At 40.1% G+C, this 21,333-nt stretch overlaps 1 pseudogene; it reads right to left on the bottom strand.

Annotated features, from left to right (window-relative positions):
- Positions 1-437: 437 nt before the first annotated feature.
- Positions 438-1,748, bottom strand: LOC100414123 (olfactory receptor 2L3-like; annotated as a pseudogene).
- Positions 1,749-21,333: the final 19,585 nt, after the last annotated feature.

The raw sequence follows: 21,333 nt of genomic DNA, 5'->3' as shown, positions 1-21,333 counted from the left end.
GTGACATGACTGAGAAATGGTTCAAGTAATCTACTCCACACTCAGTACCCTGTAACTTCTACAGAAACTCTTATAAAGAAACTCTTGTTTTTCTAAAGACAAATTGCTTCTCCCCAAACTTAATTATTAATCCTGAGGTAAACATATTAATAAATCATTACTTTAGGAAAATAAGGAAGCTATACCTACCAGTTGAGAGTAAATAAAATACTATTTTATATTCAAATGTTAAATAATTCATTGTTCTCTTTTCTTAATAATAATGAGAGATAAACAACATATGATATAACTATTATGCTGAATAATATGATTGGTTTGGACATTTATTATTTTGATTTCTTCACATTAACGAAACCCAATTGCCTACAATTAACTGGAAAATATATGATCTACATTTTGATAAAAAGAAACATATACAAAAATATTCATACCTTGATTTATGCAATTGTAATGTGAAAACTACATTTTAAAATACCTTCTAGCATAATTTTTGTTCCACACTGTGGGCATGGAATATTATTTTCCATAACTGCTGTACACTGCTAAGTTGACTTGAAGCTAGTGCTTGGACTCTAGGGCAGAAAGTTTGTCTACATTTTTGCAGAGAAGTTTCTCCGACTCACTCGTGTCAGGGCCCCCATCACCTCCTTGTTTCTCAGGCTGTAGATGATGGGGTTGAGCACTGGAGTGAGGATGGTGTAGAAGACAGCCAAAACCTTGTCCTCTGTTGGAGATCGCAGGGATCTTGGACGTAGATAGGTGTAGAGAAAAGGCACATAGTAGAAAGTTACTACAGTGAGGTGGGAGCTGCAGGTCATATAGGCCTTCTTCCTTCCCTTTGCAGAGTGCATGCGGTAGACAGCAAGGAGAACCCGGCCATAGGAGCATGCAATACCAATGAAGGGAAACACGAGAAAGATGGCAGCGCTCAAAAACACTGTGCCCTCATAGACCCAGGTGTCCATGCAGGCCAGAGTCACCATGGCTGGGACATGACAGAAGAAGTGATTGATGGCCCTGGCTGCACAACAGGGATATGGAGCATATATAAAGCATGAGCACAAGTGTAGGTAAGGCTTATCATCATACCCTCTTTTGCTCATATGGATGGAATACTGGAGAGTAATGCAAATAGCCACATAAAGATCATAAGCCATTCATGTCAGGAGCAGCGCTTCTGCATCTGCTGAAGTCAAAAAGAAGTTTTGAATCCCACTCCCAGTGAAGCAGATAGACTTGTTTCCAAACAGAAAATCAGAAAACGTCTTGGGGACAATAGTGGAGATGTAATTTAGGTCAATGAGGAAGAGCTGACTAAGATACACATTGGTGTGTGGAGTTGGTTGTCCAAGATGAGAAGAGATGAGAAGAATCGTGGACACATTGCCAACCAGAGCCATTAGGAAAATGAGAACAATGAGAATGAGGAGATAAAGGCCGCGTCTGGATGATGGGAAGAACCCCAGCAAGATGAAATCAGCTGACATTTGATTGTAATCTTCCATGGGGCATTCCTACGATCCTTCCTGAAGGGAGACACAAGAGTGAGTGAGATACAGTAGTTCCCCCTCACCCACAATCGACGCAGTCCAAGACCCCCCGTGGATGCCTGAGACTAAGGATAGCACTGAATTTTATACACACGATTTCACTGGATCCATACATACTTACGATAACCTTCAATTTATAAATTAGACAAGAAATTAACAAAAATAATAAAATAGAACAATTATAGAAATACACTGTAATAAAATCTATGTAAATGTGGTCTCTTTCTCTCAAAATATCTTATCATACTATATTCTCTCTTCTTGTGATGACAAAATATTCAAATATTCAAAAAATTGAAACAAACTTAATTGCAGTCTCTTGATTCCCAAGCACGGAATCAGTTCATCCTTGATCATTGTGTGACCGGTGATAACTCCTGACATAGTCACTGAAAAACAGCAAATCATTTGCTTTCTTCGTTCTCTTTTCATTCAGTGTAGTTTGGTTTTCAGTACAGGACACAGCATATTAAACTGAGGTCAGAATACATAATTTACAGTAGTCTCAATTATTCACACTGTTGTCACAGCAATGTTTGAAATCACTTTTACTGTCACTGCCCATCATTTATTTTCTATAAAGGGCTTTCTGTGGTAAAACCTCTTAATATTAATGTAGAATCAAAGATAAGAGAGGAAGAGGTGAGTGAGGGATTTGAAGAGGGTCACAGGGATATCACAGCTGATTTTTTGACTAAAAAGTGTGCATCTTTTTAGTTATACCATTTTAACCATGAATTTATTAAGATTCAATATCTTTCTAACAAGAATTCAATCATATCAAGTAAATGTTTAAAGTTAAAAAAGCCATTTTTTACATGTGAAAACAAACTAATATTAAATTATTTTTACTCCTTATTTTCTGTTGCTCACCATTGAAATAGAAAGTAACTTATCTACATTCTGTTTACAAAATCTTCCCCTTACAATACTTTCGATCCTCCATAAACATTGAGAATTAAGCATCAGCATTAATTTTACTACAAACAGGAAAAATCTGTAGCAGTACTGACGGCAGATTTTGTCTGATTCCTCATATCTCTGCAGGGTCGAGCCGGGCTGGGTCTAGAGAGCGTTCTCTACCTGCGCGGAGACGAGAGACGGTGTATTAAAGACCCGGTACACCGAGATCCAGAGAAAAAGAGCTGGGCCCGGGTCGGAGGCCGGCAGGGCCCCGGGTGCCTGCACCGAACAGGGGTCAGGGTGAGCAGGGTGAGTCCTCCAGGGTGACTGACGGGGTCAGGCAGGTCACGCGTCTGAGGAACTGGCCGGGGCCTGCGAGTGGCCGCAGCGCGGGCAGCGGGACGAGGCAGCACGTTGTGTTGTGCCCATTGAGTGCGAACAAGGCTTCGGGAACTGTGCTACTTCTTTCTTTTCTTTTCTTTTTTTGAGACGGAGTTTCGCTCTTGTTACCCAGGCTGAAGTGCAACGGCGCGATCTCGGCTCACCACAACCTCCACCTCCTGGGTTCAGGCAATTCTCCTGCCTCAGCCTCCTGAGTAGCTGGGATTACAGGCACGCGCCACCACGCCTGGCTAATTTTTTGTATATTTAGTAGAGACGGGGTTTCACCATGTTGACCAGGATGGTCTCGATCTCTTGACCTCGTGATCCACCCGCCTCGGCCTCCCAAAGTGCTGGGATTACAGGCTTGAGCCACCGCGCCCGGCCTGTGCTACTTCTTACTCTACAAAAGGGGACCGGTTCAGCAGGGGCAGTGAAGGCGACGCAGATATGGGCGACATCGCGCAGCACCGCACGGAGACAGGCAGGTCCCTCTGGAAGGATCTTGGCCCTTCCGCCAGAGCGCGGGCGTGGAGTGTTCTCCAGCTCCCCGGGGACAGGGACGTTCCCTTCCGAGGTCTGCTGAGCAGCAGGTGCTTCCCCAGGCACTGGCGCTGCCACAGAGACTTCAGATGCCCTCCAGCACCTTCTGCGGGTGTGACAGAGGCCTGGGTTGTCTCTGCTGATCGCCACCAGGTGTTAAGGCTCTTGCCTCGTGGCCACATTCCATAGTGTCCACTCTTAAGTCGCTGACCACAGGTAATCATGCATAAAGCACAAGAAGGCTTTAATCAAGGCGTAATGTTCAATAAGACAAATATCTAGTCACCTATGCTGCTTATTCCTAACCGTATTCTTCTTTCTGTTCTATTTATTCAACAGGAACTGGCTGAGGCTTCAGTCTCCTGCTCGGGCGCTTACACTTTCCACCCACAGTCTCAGGTAGGAATCTCATTTCATGCCTAACATCAACCACTTGCAATACAGATAAGTTTTTGTTACAAAACTTCTCAATTGAAGGCGAGGTATATGTTTAACGCACAAAGAAAACTTTGTTTTAAAGTTCAGAAATGGCCATCTACTTCCTTAACTTTTATTTTTAAAGAACCATATATGGCAATGCCATGCTCATTAAATTCCAGTGGAGTCAATCAGTTGATGAAATCATCAGTCACCTATTCCAGTTCTTGCCACAAGGGAACACTTTATTAATTGTAATCAAAGTTTACTAAAGCATTTACATGTTTCTTCCTAAAAACAAAGGTTAGAACCAGAATGTCATCATCTTTTTTATTTCTGGGGAGTGTCACACGCACCACTCAGCAAGTTTCCAAGAGGACTTTCTGTGGAAAAGCACACACTCACCCCTCAATACTGTACTGGATCTGTCAGGCACATGTATGGACGCACACCTGCATCCATGGCTCTAGGCTTCTCTACATGGAGGTTAGCTCTGAGATGTGTTGTTTTGTTTTGTTCACCTGGTAAGGCTCCGTGAGACCAGGGCAATAGAGGAAGAGAGGTTAATACCCCAGGACAGCCTTAGGCCAGTGCTGGGGGAGAGGTCTGGTTAATGTCCAGATATTTTCACAGACTCAGTCATCATCAGTTCATTGGGAAACGAGCCAAATGTTATTTATTTGGATTCCTAAAAGTATTATTTTCTTGAAATGTTCTATATTTTGTAAACTAACATTGAACAAGTGCATAGTTATACTGCGCTTACAAATACTACACAATTTGCTAGTTGTCATTAATCTGCCTGACATATCTAATAAAATAAATTGGGATTGTGACGAAATGACAGAATTAGACTTCAGAAGGTGGATAATGAGAAACTTTTGTGAGCTAAAAGAACATGTTTTAAATCAATGCAAAGAAACTAAGAACCTTGAAAAAAGATTTGAGGAAATGATAACAAGAATGGATACCTTAGAGAGGAATATGAATGAATTAAAGGAGCTGAAAAACACAATACGAGAACTTCGCGAAGCATGCACAAGTTTCAATAGCCGAATTGACCAAGCAGAAGAAAGAATATCAGAAGTCGAAGATCAACTCAATGAAATAAAACGAGAAACCAAGATCAGAGAAAAAAGCGCAAAAAGGAATGAACAAAGTCTTCAAGAAATGTGGGACTATGTGAAGAGACCTAACCTACGTTTGATAGGCGTACCAGAATGTGACGAAGACAATGAATCCAAGCTGGAAAATACTCTTCAGGACATCATCCAGGAAAATTTCCCCCACCTAGCAAGACAGGCCAACACTCAATTGCAGGCAATACAGAGAACACCACAAAGATATTCCGCAAGAAGAGCAACCCCAAGGCACATAATCGTCAGATTCAACAAGGTTGAAATAAAGGAGAAAATACTAAGGGCAGCCAGGGAGAAAGGTCGGGTCACCCACAAAGGGAAGCCCATCAGACTCACAGCAGATCTCTCAGCAGAAACTCTACAAGCCAGAAGAGAGTGGGGGCCAATAGTCAACATCCTTAAAGAAAAGAACTTTCAACCCAGAATTTCATATCCAGCCAAACCGAGCTTCATAAGTGAAGGAAAAATAAAATCCTTTGCAAACAAGCAAGTACTCAGAGATTTTGTCACCACCAGGCCTGCTTTACAAGAGCTCCTAAAAGAGGCACTACACATAGAAAGGAACAACCAGTACCAGCCATTCCAAAATCACACTAAATGCTAAAGAGCATCAACATAATGAAGAATCTACAACAACTAACAGGCAAAACAGCCACTTAGCATCAAAATGGCAGTATCCAATTCACACATAACAATATTAACCCTAAATGTAAATGGACTAAATGCACCAATCAAAAGACACAGACTGGCAAATTGGATAAAAATCCAAAACCCATCAGTGTGCTGTATCCAGGAAACCCATCTCACATGCAAGGATACACAAAGGCTCAAAATAAAGGGGTGGAGGAAGATTTACCAAGCAAATGGAGAACAAAAAAAAGCAGGAGTTGCAATTCTCATCTCTGATAAAATATACTTTAAAGCAACAAAGATCAAAAGAGACAAAGAGGGCCATTACATAATAGTAAAAGGATCGATACAACAAGAAGAGCTAACAATCCTAAACATATATGGACCCAATACAGGAGCACCCAGATACATAAGGCAAGTTCTTAATGACTTACAAAGAGACTTAGACTCCCACACAATAATAGTGGGAGACTTTAACACTCCACTGTCAATATTAGACAGATCAACCAGACAGAAAATCAACAAGGATATCCAGGGCTTGAACTCAGACCTGGAGCAAGCAAATCTGATAGACATTTACAGAACTCTCCACCCCAAATCCACAGAATATACATTCTTCTCTGCACCACATCACACCTACTCTAAAATTGACCACATAATTGGAAGTAAAGCACTGCTCAGCAAATGCAAAACAACTGAAATCATAACAAACAGCCTCTCAGACCATAGTGCAATCAAGTTAGAACTCAGAATTCAGAAACCAACCCAGAACTGCACAGCTTCATGGAAACTGAACAACTGGCTCTTGAATGTTGACTGGAAAAACAACAAAATGAAGGCAGAAATAAAGAAGTTCTTTGAAACCAATGAGAACGAAGACACAACATGCCAGAATCTCTGGGACACATTTAAAGCAGTCTCTAGAGGAAAGTATATAGCAATAAATGCCCATATGAGAAGAATGGAGAGATCCAAAATTGACACCATATCGTCAAAATTGAAAGAGCTAGAGGAGCAAGACCAAAAAAACTCAAAACCCAGCAGAAGACAAGAAATAACTAAGATCAGAGCTGAACTGAAGGAGATTGAGACATGAAAAACCCTCCAAAAAATCAATAAATCCAAGAGCTGGTTTTTTGAAAAGATCAACAAAATAGACCACGAGCCAGACTGATTAAAAATAAAAGAGAGAACAACCAAATAGATGCAATAAAAAATGATAAAGGGGAAATCACCACAGATTCCACAGGAATTCAAACCATCATCAGAGAATATTACAAACAACTCTATGCACATAAACTAGTAAACCTGGAAGAAATGGATAAATTCCTGGACTCCTGTGTCCTCCCAAGCCTAAACCAGGAGGAAACTGAAACTATGAATAGACCAATAACAAGGGCAGAAGTCGAGGCAGCAATTAAGAGCCTTCCACACAAAAAGAGCCCAGGTCCAGGCGGGTTCACAGCCAAATTCTACCAGACACACAAAGAAGAGCTGGTACCATTCCTTCTGAAACTATTCCAAATAATCCAAAAAGAAGGAATCCTTCCCAAATTATTCTATGAGACCAATATCATCCTGACACCAAAACCCGGCAGAGACCCAACGAGAAAAGAAAACTTCAGGCCAATATCCATGATGAACATAGATGCAAAAATCTACAATAAAATATTGGCAAGCCGATTGCAACAGCAAATCAAAAAACTTATCCATCATGATCAAGTAGGATTCATCCCGGGGATGCAAGGCTGGTTCAACATACGCAAGTCTATCAACGTAATTCACCACATAAACAGAACTAAAAACAAAAACCACATGATTATCTCAATTGACGCAGAGAAGGCATTTGACAAAATTCAACAGCCCTTTATGCTAAAAACCCTCAGTAAACTCGGTATGGATGGAACGTATCTCAAAGTAATAAAAGCTATTTATGACAAACCAACAGCCAATATCATACTGAATGGGCAAAAACTGGAAGCATTCCCTTTGAAATCCGGCGCTAGACAAGGATACCCTCTTTCACCACTCCTATTCAATACGGTACTGGAAGTTCTAGCCAGAGCAATCAGGCAAGAAAAAGAAATAAAGGGTATTCAAATAGGAAAGGTGGAAGCCAAATTGTCTCTATTTGCAGACGACATGATAGTATACCTAGAAGACCCCATCGCCTCAGCCCAAAAACTCCTGAAACTGATAAGCAACTTCAGCAAAGTCTCAGGATATAAAATCAATGTGCAAAAATCACAAGCATTCGTCTACACCAATAACAGACTTAAAGAAAGCCAAATCAAGAACGAACTGCCATTCTCAATTGCTACAAAAAGAATAAAATACCTTGGAATACAACTCACAAGGAACGTAAGGGACCTCTTCAAGGAAAACTACAAACCACTGCTCAACAAAATCAGAGAGGACACAAACAGATGGAGAAACATTCCATGTTCATGGTTAGGAAGAATTAATATCATAAAAATGGCTATATTGCCCAAAGTAATTTACAGAATCAATGCTATCCCCATCAAGCTACCATTGACTTTCTTCACAGAACTGGAGAAAACCACCATGAACTTCATATGGAACCAAAAGAGAGCCCGCATAGCCAAGTCAATTCTAAGCAAAAAGAACACAGTGGGGGGCATCACACTACCGGACTTCAAACTATACTACAAGGCTACAGTAATCAAAACAGCATGGTACTGGTACCGAAACAGAGATATAGACCAATGGAACAGAACAGAGGCATCGGAGGCAACACACCATATCTACAACCATACAATCTTTGATAAACCCGACAAAAACAAGCAATGGGGAAAGGATTCCATGTTTAACAAATGGTGTTGGGAAAACTGGCTAGCCATGTGCAGAAAGCAGAAACTGGACCCCTTCCTGACACCTTACACTAAAATTAACTCCAGATGGATTAAAGACTTAAACATAAGACCTGGCACCATAAAAACCCTAGAAGGAAATCTAGGCAAAACCATCCAGGACATAGGAGTAGGCAAGGACTTCATGAACAAAACACCAAAAGCATTGGCAACAAAAGCCAATATAGACAAATGGGACCTAATCAAACTCCACAGCTTCTGCACGGCAAAAGAAACAGTCACTAGAGTGAATCGGCAACCAACAGAATGGGAAAAAATTTTTGCAGTTTACCCATCTGACAAAGGGCTGATATCAAGAATTTACAAAGAACTCAAACAGATTTACAGGAAAAAAACAAACAAGCCCAATCAAAAGTGGGCAAAGGATATGAACAGACACTTTACAAAAGAAGACATATATGAGGCCAACAATCATGAAAAAATGCTCATCATCACTGGTCATCAGAGAGATGCAAATCAAAACCACATTGAGATACCATCTCACGCCAGTTAGAATGGCGATCATTAAAAAATCTGGAGACAACAGATGCTGGAGAGGATGTGGAGAAAAAGGAACACTTTTACACTGCTGGTGGGAGTGTCAATTAGTTCAACCATTGTGGAAGACAGTGCGGCGATTCCTCAAGGCCTTAGAAATAGAAATTCCATTTGACCCAGCAATCCCATTACTGGGTATATATCCAAAGGACTATAAATCGTTCTACTATAAGGACACATGCACACGAATGTTCATTGCAGCACTGTTTACAATAGCAAAGACCTGGAATCAACCCAAATGCCCATCGATGATAGACTGGATTGGGAAAATGTGGCACATATACACCATGGAATATTATGCAGCAATCAGAAATGATGAGTTTGTGTCGTTTGTAGGGACATGGATGAATCTGGAGAACATCGTTCTCAGCAAACTGACACAAGAACAGAAAATGAAACACCGCATATTCTCACTCATAGGCGGGTGATGAAAAATGAGAACACATGGACACAGGGAGGGGATTATTAAACACTGGTCTATTGGGGGGAAAAGGGGAGGGCCAGCGGGAGGGGGAGGTGGGGAGGGATAGCCTGGGGAGAAATGCCAAATGTGGGTGAAGGGGAGAAAAGAAGCAAAGCACACTGCCATGTGTGTACCTACGCAACTGTCTTGCATGTTCTACACATGTACCCCCAAACTTAAAATGCAATAAAAAATTAAAAAAAAAATAAATAAATTGGGATTAATTCAGTTAAAGACACATACATGCACATACCTGTGTAACATACACATACCTATATATAACTGATTTAAAAATTTTTAAATTGTATAATGTATACATAGTGGATATGGCTGAAATATTTAACTTTTCACACCATTTAAATGGTATCATTAAAACTTTTTAGTACAAGGTATTATTTTTTTTCTCATTTTGTTGGAAATTTCAGATAAAATCATGTATATTATTAAGGAAAGTGAGTGTTACTCCCTACGATGTGTGTCATTTTGGAAACGCACACTAATGCAATATTTATCCCTGGTCATGCTTCCGTGCTCTCCCATCACTGAGTTAATGGTAATGTGGACCATGTTCAAAGTTTTGAAATAGAAAATGTTTAAAATTCCCTGGCAAAGAAAATTTTGTCAAACTAAAAGTGCATGAAATTTGTCATTTCAAGACACTCAAAAAGTGATCTTTTTTGAAGACCAAACAGTTGGTTTTCCACATTAAAAAACATAGCTTTGCATATGAAAACCAAAGCGCTTATTTTACCTTCCTCAGAGGACAAGAAGTGCCTGTGGGGAAAGAGTGGTCAAGAACCTTTATTTGGCCTGTGAAGGGCGGTAACAAAACAATGGTAAAGGGAAAGAAGACGTTTTAGACCCTGCCTGACAACGACCCACTGAGGATGACAAACAAGGGCAGGAAATGTGGCCACATGAAACCAGAGATGTTTCTGATCTGAGCCTCAGGGCAGAGTCATCCTCAGGGGACCGCAGTGGCCAGGGTGTGTGGTGGCCTCAGAAGCATAGACAGGTCAGGATGGCTGCCTGTGTTCCCAGGAGAAGCCACAGCCCTGAGCATGCCGAGCGGGGTCTTGGCACCTGCCTGAGCTGTGAGCTGGAGCAAAGAGCCACTGGAGGATGAGGCTGGGCTCAGAAGCCCTTTGGTGCCGGGGAAGTGAGAGGTGGAGATCAAGCTAGTGTGTGAAGCTTAATGCCAAGACCCCGCCCCACATTTCCCACAGTGCAGTGCCGGTGCTTGGAGAGCCCACTAGGAGTTTCTTGAGGCCAAAACGGGGATGCATCAGAATCCGACTCGTGCAGATAGTTGGAATCGATATGCCTGAGGGTAGGTCAGTGAGAACCACAGGAAGGCCTCAGACCACAAAGCAGTTCCCAAGTGAGGCTGTTATCACGAGGCACACACAGGACACTCCTCTGTTTTCACTGAGTCGCAGGGGGAAGGGGAGTGATTCAGCAGAGGATTAGCCTTACACTGACCAGCTGCAAATCCATATGTGCTTCGGACGCCTGGGAGGGGCAAGTTCATTATTATTATTATTATTATTTTTAATAGATATTTTATTGCATTTTAGGTTTTGGGGGACATGTGAAGAACATGCAACTCTCACTCATAGGCGGAAGTTTATTTTTATTTTTCCTTCTGTGAATAAAAGTAGGGCCTCATGAGATTAGGTGAGTTCAGTTCTTGAAAAATAAACTAACATTTCAGAGTGGTGAAGTACAGAAGGTAAAGTATAAAGGAAATAAAAATCACCAGAATGCAGATACAAACGTGGATAATCATAACACATTCAGGAAGCCTGTGACTACCTGTGCTATTTCCAGAGAGTATCCTCAGAGTATTATAGCACGTCATGTATTTCTTCACATATGGGAAACTTCAGACAATCTTAGATAACTTTAGTTTCCAGATCACTGCTTTATAATAAAACACAGTCAAATAATCTCAAAGTTCTTAATAATTAATATCAAGAGAATTCATATTGACTGAGGAAGTTATATATATTTTAGAAAGATTTGATCTAGTTATTTACATTTTCCTAAACCTTTGCATAGGTTTTTACACAGCTACGACTTTAATTCCATGGAAGCCAGGAAATATGGAAGATCACTTGAGTATGCGTTAAGCACTGTCTTTGGCACAAATGCTTCATGGGGTGGAAAAATACACAGACTAAGTGAGTAGACTCACCATTTATCTACTTAAATAGGGGTGGTAATAAAATTAGATATTTCTTCTATTTAATTTTTATTTCTTTGTCCTGGTACAGAAAAATTTGTTTTCAAATGAGAGTTAAAATACTTAAATGAATGTGAATGAAAATAAGAATATATAACCGTAGATGGGGTCAAGAGATAGAGAAAATCACAAATAAGCCCTTTACTGGAAACTTTCTTTTAATCCTCAGGGTATTACTGTGAGGATAACATTATTTTGTAACAATTGACAAGTGCAGAAACCGATATACTAAACTTAAACAAATTACCTTATACGATTTCATTAGATACTGGGTGAGACAAAAAAAATGGATGCCTGGTACGTTTCCTCACTAAACTAGTCTAGCTATGTTAATAGACAGACAACTTTATTAATTGTACTTGTCTGCAAATTGATAATGTTATCATCCGGTCAGTAGGTTTTATGCCACGGGCTTATTACACTTTGAACTCACTGCCTCATGACCTCTGTGCCTCATCCAGTCCTCCAGGGGAGGTGGTGATGAGGACGCTGGGGACTTAGGAGAGGGCCCCTTTTGTCCTAGCCCCTGTTTGACCTGCCGCGGTAAAGGCTTTGTGCCATGAACTTGAAATTCTAGAAGAAAGCATACAAGGTTAGAGGCATGGCTGTTCATTCTTTCTACTTGAGTTGTTAGCTGCTGTCTTGCTGAGCATCCTTGAGACAAGTTAAGTTACATTTCCTCCCTCATACTCGCTGTGTAGCTCAGAGAGCAAATGCGATATTCCATCCTGATTTCTTCTTTTCCTGCATAGCATCAGGGTCTCTTCATCTGCCTTTAGATTCTAAAATGGTGTTAGCTGAGACTACAAACTTGATGAATATGCATTTACACAGCAGTTATGAGGCACAATGGTGGCTTATTTTCAGTTCATAATATTAACTTAGCAACAGTAACAATCAATCAATGATACCATTACTGAGATCATTGCCCAAGGCTGTAATACACTTAACGGGACACCAAGGCTCAGGGATTCTGATACTGTTAGCAAATTGTAAAAGGTTGATTTCTTGTTTTGTTTCGAGACGAAGTCTCACCCTCTTGTCGGAACTGGAGTGCAATGGTGCGATCTCGGCTCACTGCAACCTCCGTCTCTAAGGTTCAAGTGATTCTCCTTGCCTCAGCCTCCCAAGTAAGTGGGATTACAGGCACCTGCCACCATGCCAGGCTAATTTTTTTGTATTTTTAGTAGAGACAGGGTTTTACTATGTTGGACAGGCTAGTCTTGAACACGTGACCTCGTGATCTGCCCACCCTGGCCTCCGAAGTGCTGGGATTATTTCTAAGCCAGCAGGGAGAAAAAGCCTAGAAGCTACAGCTTTCTGATGGAGCACCCCCAAACAGTGAGGCTTTAATGGCATAAGGTGTTCATACTTCTGTCGCTGGTGCCAAGGTGGGGTTAAACACAGTGGGAAGGCCTCCCATTCCTGCTACCTTGCTTTCTTCCTGTCCTTTCACACGAAAGTCTGGGTTCATGTTTCTGATTATTGCCTGGCGATAATATGGCTTCTAGACTTCTTTTTTTAATTGGTGCTCTAGATTTGGAATTTATTATTTGAACTGCGTTCTCAATACAAAAAGCAATACAATGGCTGGGTGCGGTGGCTCATACCTGTAATCCCAGCACTTTGTGAGGCTGAGGTGGGTGGATCACGAGTTCAGGAGATCCAGACCATCCTGGCCAACATGGTGAAACCCTGTCTGTACTAAAAATACAAAATTACCTGGGCATGGTGGTGCACACCTGTAGTCCCAGCTATTCAGGAGTCTGAGGCAGGAGAATTGCTTGAACCCAGGAGGCAGAGGTTGCAATGAGCTGAGATCGTGCCACTGCACTCCAGGCTGGTGACAGAGCACAACTTTGTCAAAAAAAAAGTAATTCAATGACGTTTTATAGCATTGTGCTCTATTTAGGTCTATCTCTTAGAGAACAAGCTTAGTTTATGTTAATTGACTGAATACAACACGTTGCCCAACAGACTTATATGTTTCTTACTCTACCAGATAGTTAAAAAGTCACCATACAGTAAAAGCAATAGTTATATCCAAGAACATACAACAACCATTGAATCTTTATAGTCAGACTTTAGAATGTAATGGACACTTCCATAGAATTTTTCCCAAGGCACCCATCACATCCTTATTTCAAAGACTGTAGATCATGGGATGGAGCATGGGTGTCAGAATGGTGTAGAAAACAGATACCACTTTATCTTGGCCTGAAGTATGGGAAGAGATTGGCCTCATCTACATAAAAATGATGGCACCGTAATGTAAGCTGACCATGGTCAAATGAGATGAGCAGGTGGAGAATGCTTTCTTCTGACCCTCAGCAGAAACCATTTGGAGGTGACCAGGATGAGTGTGTAGGAGGAAAGGATGACCAGGAATGGAATAAGAAGCCAAATGATGGTACTGATCAACACCCCTGTCTCATAAGTCAAGGTGTCTTCACAGGAGAGACGCAGGACACTGGGAAGTTCACAGTAGAGATGATGGATTTCTCTGGGTCCACAGAAGGAGAATCTCAAGGTGTAGACAGTATGTACCATGGCATTGAAAGCACCACTCATCCATGAGCCCACAGCCATCTGCCTGCAGAGGGGCCAGTTCGTGAGGAGAGGATAGTGCAGAGGCTTGCAGACGGCAACATATTGGTCATAGGACATGAGGCCCAAGAGGATACACTCAGTTCCACCTAGGGCCAGTCCCAGGAAAATCCGGGTCCCACAGCCAGAAACAGAGATGATGCTGTTGTGCAGAAGGTAGTCAGACATCATCTTAGGGACAACGGCAAGTGTGAACAGGATGTCCATGAAAGAGAGCTGCCAAAGGAAAAAATACATGGGGGTGTGAAGACGAGGATCAGCCACGGTGAGCAGGATCAGGAGGCTGTTTCCAGTCAGTGTGGCAGGAAATAGCAAGGTGATAAGTGCAAAGAGACAGAAGTACGTTGGGGTGTGTTGCAACAGACCCAGGAGAATGAATTCCGTGATGGAAGTCAACCCATCAAAAACATTGTTCATCTAGTAAGAAAATTTCTGAGAACACTGGTGACTTCATCAGACTTAAATTGATCAAAGGATATTTCTCTTGTTTGATGTAATGTTACATGATGTAAAATAATCACTTAGACACATTTTGTAACCTCTAAATACATATTGGAAACAGGTTCTTTTGTGCAAAACAGGCTGAATAGAAAGGTCGCTTCATTAGTGATTTACCAGCACTTCCAGTGAAATATAACCAGTTAGACTGAATTTCTTGCTGCATCTCTGCACATTCCTGTTGGACTCATAACTTTTATGTCTAGAACACAGTGATGCTCTGGAAGCAAGTCTGTTTAAATGATGAGCATGGACACATCACTATAGATCTAAGTGTGAATGGGGTCTGTGTTAATTAATAGAAACTAATTCTAAATTGATTCTGTATTTTTTACATAATTTTCTTGCTTCATATACCTACAGTTTATAATATATAGTGAACATTTTACGCATAGTTTCCCCACAAATATTATTAGCATCCATTCTTTGGGCCTTTCCCCAACTTCCAAGAACAAATGGGGAGATGGTTACTCTCCCTGTGATTACTGACCCCTGTGACGAAGAAGCGACACCCTGGATTGCAGTGCTGTTTTCCCTGGAAATCCTCTCCTGCTATTGCCCCACAGAGTGACCTGCACGCACCTTCATCTCAAAACAGGAAAGCCTTTGTTCAAATATGCGACAGACTTTGTCCTCTATCAGCTGCTGAGTTATTAGCATAAGAAAAACATTCCTTCCAGAATTGGTCTCAATCCTTCTCTTGAAAACTACAGTAAATCAAAAAGTCTTAATGAGGCATTAACATTTTTTTATTAGGCCAACGTACTATTTAGTAAAATCAATCAAATTATTGATTCCTAGATATTTTTCAATTACTTTGTGATTTAATATTATCAGCTCTTTTCTAATAATCTGTATGTTATAAAGCTCATGTTTCAAAATGATGTTCTGATGGTTTATGAGATGATGAAGATGGTAGTTACTAGTGAATGCTAAATTACAAAAATGTTTTCATGTTAACGTTTCAGGAATAATGTGTTCTGTAATCTAAGTGTATTTGCATTTAAACATTTAATGTAATACTTTGGATAATCAAAACAGACAAAAATGCCATTAGACAATAGAGTAAATCAATAGATAATTCATCCTCATGATAAGTAATTCAAAATATAAACAGGAAAAAAAAATAGCAGCACGGTTTGACCACACTTGCTCAACAGTTGACTACCTGGACAGTAAAATAAAGTAACAACGTGCTCCTGTTGCACTGAACACACTGTAAACTGCCACTTAACTCACCACTTCCAGAATTAAGATTATCAGCCATCTGCCTTAAATACTTCTCATTCCTGAAATATGTTAAAGGGCAATATATACTTGTTAAATTGTTAGATTATAAAATGATCAAACAATATAATTAAAATATAAACTTTTCTTCTTTTTTTTGCGACAGGGTCTCACTCTGTCACTAGGCTGGAGTGCAGTGGTGTAATCTTGGCTCAGTGGTGCACCGTCTGCCTCTTGGGTTCAAGTGATTCTCTTGGCTAAGCCTCCCGAGTTTCTGGGACTACGGTAGAGACGGGGTTTCACCATGTTGGCCAGGATGCTTTCTATCTGTTGACCTCATTCATGCTCAGCCCACCTCAGTCTCTCAAAGTGCTGGGATTACAGGCATGAGCCACCGTGCCTGGCCCAAAATATAAACTTTTTCTCATAATAAAGCAGGCAAATTGATTAGTTCCAGATCTAACTAAGGAAATTAAATGGCTTTGAAAGCAATTGGTCTGCGTGTTTCCATCCATTGTGCCAGTGCTATAGACTGAAACTTTGCCTCAGAAGAGCCATTATCATGCTAGTACTGTAGATTGTCAAGGGTAGATGGTTATTCTTTGCACGTAAGTGGCTGAGTAGAAGACAAGTTATTTTTCCTTTATAATGCTTGGTAATTCCTGGTACCAAAGACTGTTCATTTTATATTATTTTTTCTCTAATTATCAGAGTTTTTGTAGATTTTGCCAGTATTTTAAATTTCCCATCACTTTCTTCTCTTTCTATGCCACTAATGAAGTGCAGGAATCAACTAATTGCTCTTTATTGTTCAGAGAAACTTACGCTATAACCATAAAGTGGTAGCCAGTATAAATGTACTAGAGATATCATTATCAGAAAGTAGGGTTTTCTGTTAGACACATTTTTATTTGTAATCTAATTTTGCCGGTTATAGGCTCATAATTTTAGGTCCACTGACATTCTGGGACTTTACTTTGCTTACTCAAAAATTTAGATTACAATCCTCACTTTGAAAGAAAAACACATTTACATGTGATGTTTCTTTAGGAAAATGGGTGGCCCAGAGTTAATACTAATAAACAATTATATGATTTCTACCTGCCTTCACCATGCATTCTAAATTTCTAGGCAGTTTGCTCACACTATTTCTCTCCTTTCTTTTTTTTTCTCTTTCCTTCTCTTTCCCCCTCCTCTTCTCCATTTCCCTCTCTTCATTTTTGCTTCTTTCCCTCTTCTCTGCCTCAATCCCTGGGTGCCACCACTTCCAAAGTACTGCAGGGACCTTCCAACCTGGATCTCAGTGGCTGATGTTTTCTGATAGTGTCTGCTCTACATTCCTCTGCTCCTTATTTGAAGAAAAGAAAAGATTCAGACTAAAAAAAGCAAAGAAAAAAAACAGTCTGTAAGTGTGTGAAACTATTGAATTACAGTTGATTTTTCGATTTAAATTTTGTCTTTGGTTATCACATGAGTATATATTTATAAATAAATTGATATGGAAATAAATATGTTTATGTTTGTTTCCTTGGTAAAATCAACAGTCTCTTTAAAAGTGCCAAATTTTTTTCCTGAAAATTACTATATCTACATAATCATTTGCCAGTAAAGGAGTGAAGGGCATGCCATCCCCCAATATTCCAAAAATTGGAATATTGATTACTTTGAATTAAAAACATAGGCGCAATGGTTGTTTCAGGAAAGCCCAGCTGACCAGTGTCTTCCTGCATGCACAAAGCCATAAAGACACCTTGGGAGGTGACCCTCTGTGCACCAGCTGAGAAAATAGCCCTTACACCAGACGCTGGGATCTGGGCTGCAATGGATCTGAACGAATAGTTACTGGTGTAACACTTCTACGACTCTTACACCCTTCATATACCTCCTACTGACTCATCCAAAAATTTATGTGTTCCTTTATGATATGCTTTGCCAATTGGAAGATAGTGAAGATTGGTTGTAGAGTAAAAATAAAAAATCTTTATGCAATTGGATTGACAATATAGAATGAAAACTTTAGAGTTAGCCTTATCCCTTGGTACCATTGATAGATGTTCCAAGTTGCAGTCTAAGCAGTAACCCAAAAGAAAGGGGGATAAAAAACATATAGATGGTGGGTTTTTTCCTCAAGGTTCTTTGTAATGTATAACAAGAGGAACTATTACAGATATTACATTGTTACCATGGAATACAATACAACCGTCAGGGTGATCTCAGAGACCATGTTAATTGACAGGCCAATGTCATGTTTTGCAAATTTTATAAAATGTACATAAGAGACAGTAAAATGGAATAGTTATTAAATTATTAGGAGAGATCCAGATGCTTTGTTTATAAAATGCTATGAATTGTGATGCAATTCTTAAAATTGTGGAAATAATTTTGTAAATAAAAAAATAAATAAAATGTCCTCCCTGGCAACAAAGGTTTTCTTAATTCTGGCAGATTATTACAATGCTGTAGTACATGACCAAGACGTAAACATTCACTCATTAACTGAAGTATTGCTCTGCATGTGAGCTAGCCGGGAAACTTCAGAGAACGCCATGCCATGTTGTACGCACTCAGTCTCAGAGTCTCAGCACTAATCTGCATCAGGAGGAGTCACCACAAAGAAACTTCCTAGTGTTACATGGCTCTGGCCCCGTGAATCACCATGTAGATCTCACTGGTGTTTGTGTTCCTGGTATAAAGGCAAGGCACCAGAATAGAGCCCTTAGCTTCAGGCTCTGAAGATGCCAATTGGATCACATTAAGGAGAATATGGATTACGAAATATTTTCTACCATTTTATGCAGATTATTTCAAATTTTGAGATATTTAATCCCTGCGGAAAATGACCTGTTTTGCTAATATACTGCTAACATCAGGATGTGAGTGATTTGCAAGTGAGGTCTGCATGAAATACTGTTAAATGAGATAGCATTCGTAAAGTAATTATCTTATTCCAGAGAAAGCACCCAGTCCTGCTAGATTACACTTTGGTAATAACCAATGTGTCAAGAAACAGCTGGTAATTACAGAGGGGATAGTGTGTTATAAAAATGTCTTCCCCCAAAAGATATTCTTCTAAAGGGGGATGGTTCTCTTGAACTCTTCTAAACTTGAAACTGCCTAGTTTTATGATTTGGGGTAAGTTACATAAACTCTCCGACATTCAGTTTATTCATAAAAGTGGAGTCATAGTCTCCTCTTATAAAGTTTATATCTTATTCTTTATAATTATTATAATTATTCATGAAGTTTATACATGAACAAAAAGCACCAGACATATCCTTTTTACATACAAACAAATGTTTCTTCCTCTCTTCTTTCTACCATCTAACAAAGTCTCAATTTCTGATCTGATACACAATAATGAGAAGAGATTTAAAAGGAAGAAGAAGGAGAATAAAAGGAGAAGGAGGAGGGAGAGGAAGAGCAGGAGGAAGAGGAAGATGAGGCGAAGGAGAAGGAAGGAAGGGGAGAGGGAGAAGAAGGAGAGAGGGAGAAGGAGGAGAGGAGGGGGAGGGTTGGGGGAGGAGGAGGAGGAAGAAGAGAGGAAGAAGAAAAAGAAGAAAAGGAAGAAGAAAGGAAGAAGGAAGAAGAAAGAAGGAGAAGAAAAGAAGGAGGAAGAAGAAGAAGAGGAGGAAGAAGAGGAAGAAGAAGAAGAAGTGAAAGAAGAGGAAGAAGAAGAAGTGAAAGAAGAAGAAGAAAAGAAGAGGAAGAAAGAAGAAGAGGAGGAGGAGGAGGAAAGTAGTCCTTCCTGACAACAAAGATTTTCCTAAGTCTGGCAGATTATTACAATTCTGTGTCATGACCAAAATGTAAGCATTCGGTAATTGCCTGAAGTATAGTTCTGCGTTTCTAAGGTGATCATAAGAACTGGGTCATCCTTGCCCTACCCAACTAACATGGAGTTGACAAACCGGAAGTAAAAAGCACTGAGGGTACAAAACATTCCAAAAGGATGTAATTCTCTGCAACCCTGACTGCTGAAACTGCTACTGTAGCCAGAAGCCAGATTATCTACAGCTTCTGAGATAACTTGTTGCAATTTTAGGGCTAATTTTGCCCACCGCAGTTGTTCTCCAGTCAGAGTTTGCCAGCTCCCCAAACTCTCACTAGTGCCAATAAACTTTTTTTTTTTTCAAAGAGTAATATGTAACATTTCTTCTTTTTTATAACACTTCTAACCTCTTTGTTCTTTGGGCATACCGATGACTACCAGTGTGCCCCAAATTGTAATTTGTTCTTCCCAAATAAAATATTAAATTTATAGACTTGTTTCTATATTTTCATTTTGACTTACACAACTAGTAAGAAAGTAAAAGACTTTGTGGAATTATTTTTAATAATTATACTAGGGTTCTCAAAAACAACATATAAAGAGCTATTTGAGATTCATATTCAAATAGGTAGGTAATTATAGGCAGCCAATGACGTAAGAGAGCAGAGGAAAAAGAGCAAAAATAGAAATCAAAAGCTGGTCTTTATGGACAAATTGATTAAATACGAAATAATTGAATTATTGATAATATAATATTGACAATATTAAAGAACATTAATAGTATCAATAACAATGACTCAATATATTAATTTTGCATTAAGAAATGACTGAAGCTGGCTACAGTAGCTCATACCTGTAATCCCAGCACTTTGGGAGGCCAAGGCAGAAGGATTACTTGAAATCAGGAGTTCAAGACCAGACTGACCAACATGTGAAACCCTGTCTCTGATAAAATACAAAAAGTAGCTGGGCATGGTGGCAGGTGCCTGTAATCCCAACTATTTGGGAGGCTGAGGCAGGAGAATCGCTTGAGCCCAGGAGGCGGCGGTTGTGGTGAGCTGAGATTGTGTCACCACTGCACTCTAGCCTGGGCAAGACTCAATCTTAAAAAGAAAATAAATAAATAAATAAATGACTGCTTGATTTTACTTGAGTTGGCCTGTGAAATGGTGTTGTATTTTTCCCCCATTTATAGATGAGAAAACTTGTCTCAATAAAGTTATGTAACTACCCAAAATGAAGCCATAATATGAGTAAAATCTAGGATTCAAAGTCAAGGGCATTAATTTCCAGGTTGGAATAGTGACTAAATCTGAAAATTTCTTAGAATGTTTTATGAGAATAGAGGCAATGGGAAAGCAGTTGTGTAATCCCCCTTAAAGGAACTTGGCAGAAGTGCCAGGATGGGCCTGGGTGTGCAGCTTGTGTGTGTGTGTGTGTGTGTGTGTGTGCATGCGCAAAGGGTGTTATGGTGCAGGAGGAAAAGAGTCACATCATAGGTACCCCTGTCTTTTTTCTACCCTACTCTCTTTT

The sequence above is a fragment of the Callithrix jacchus genome, chromosome 19 (assembly GCF_049354715.1).
Source record: "Callithrix jacchus isolate 240 chromosome 19, calJac240_pri, whole genome shotgun sequence".
NCBI lineage: Eukaryota > Metazoa > Chordata > Mammalia > Primates > Cebidae > Callithrix > Callithrix jacchus.
This window is presented reverse-complemented; position numbering and strand designations above follow the sequence as displayed.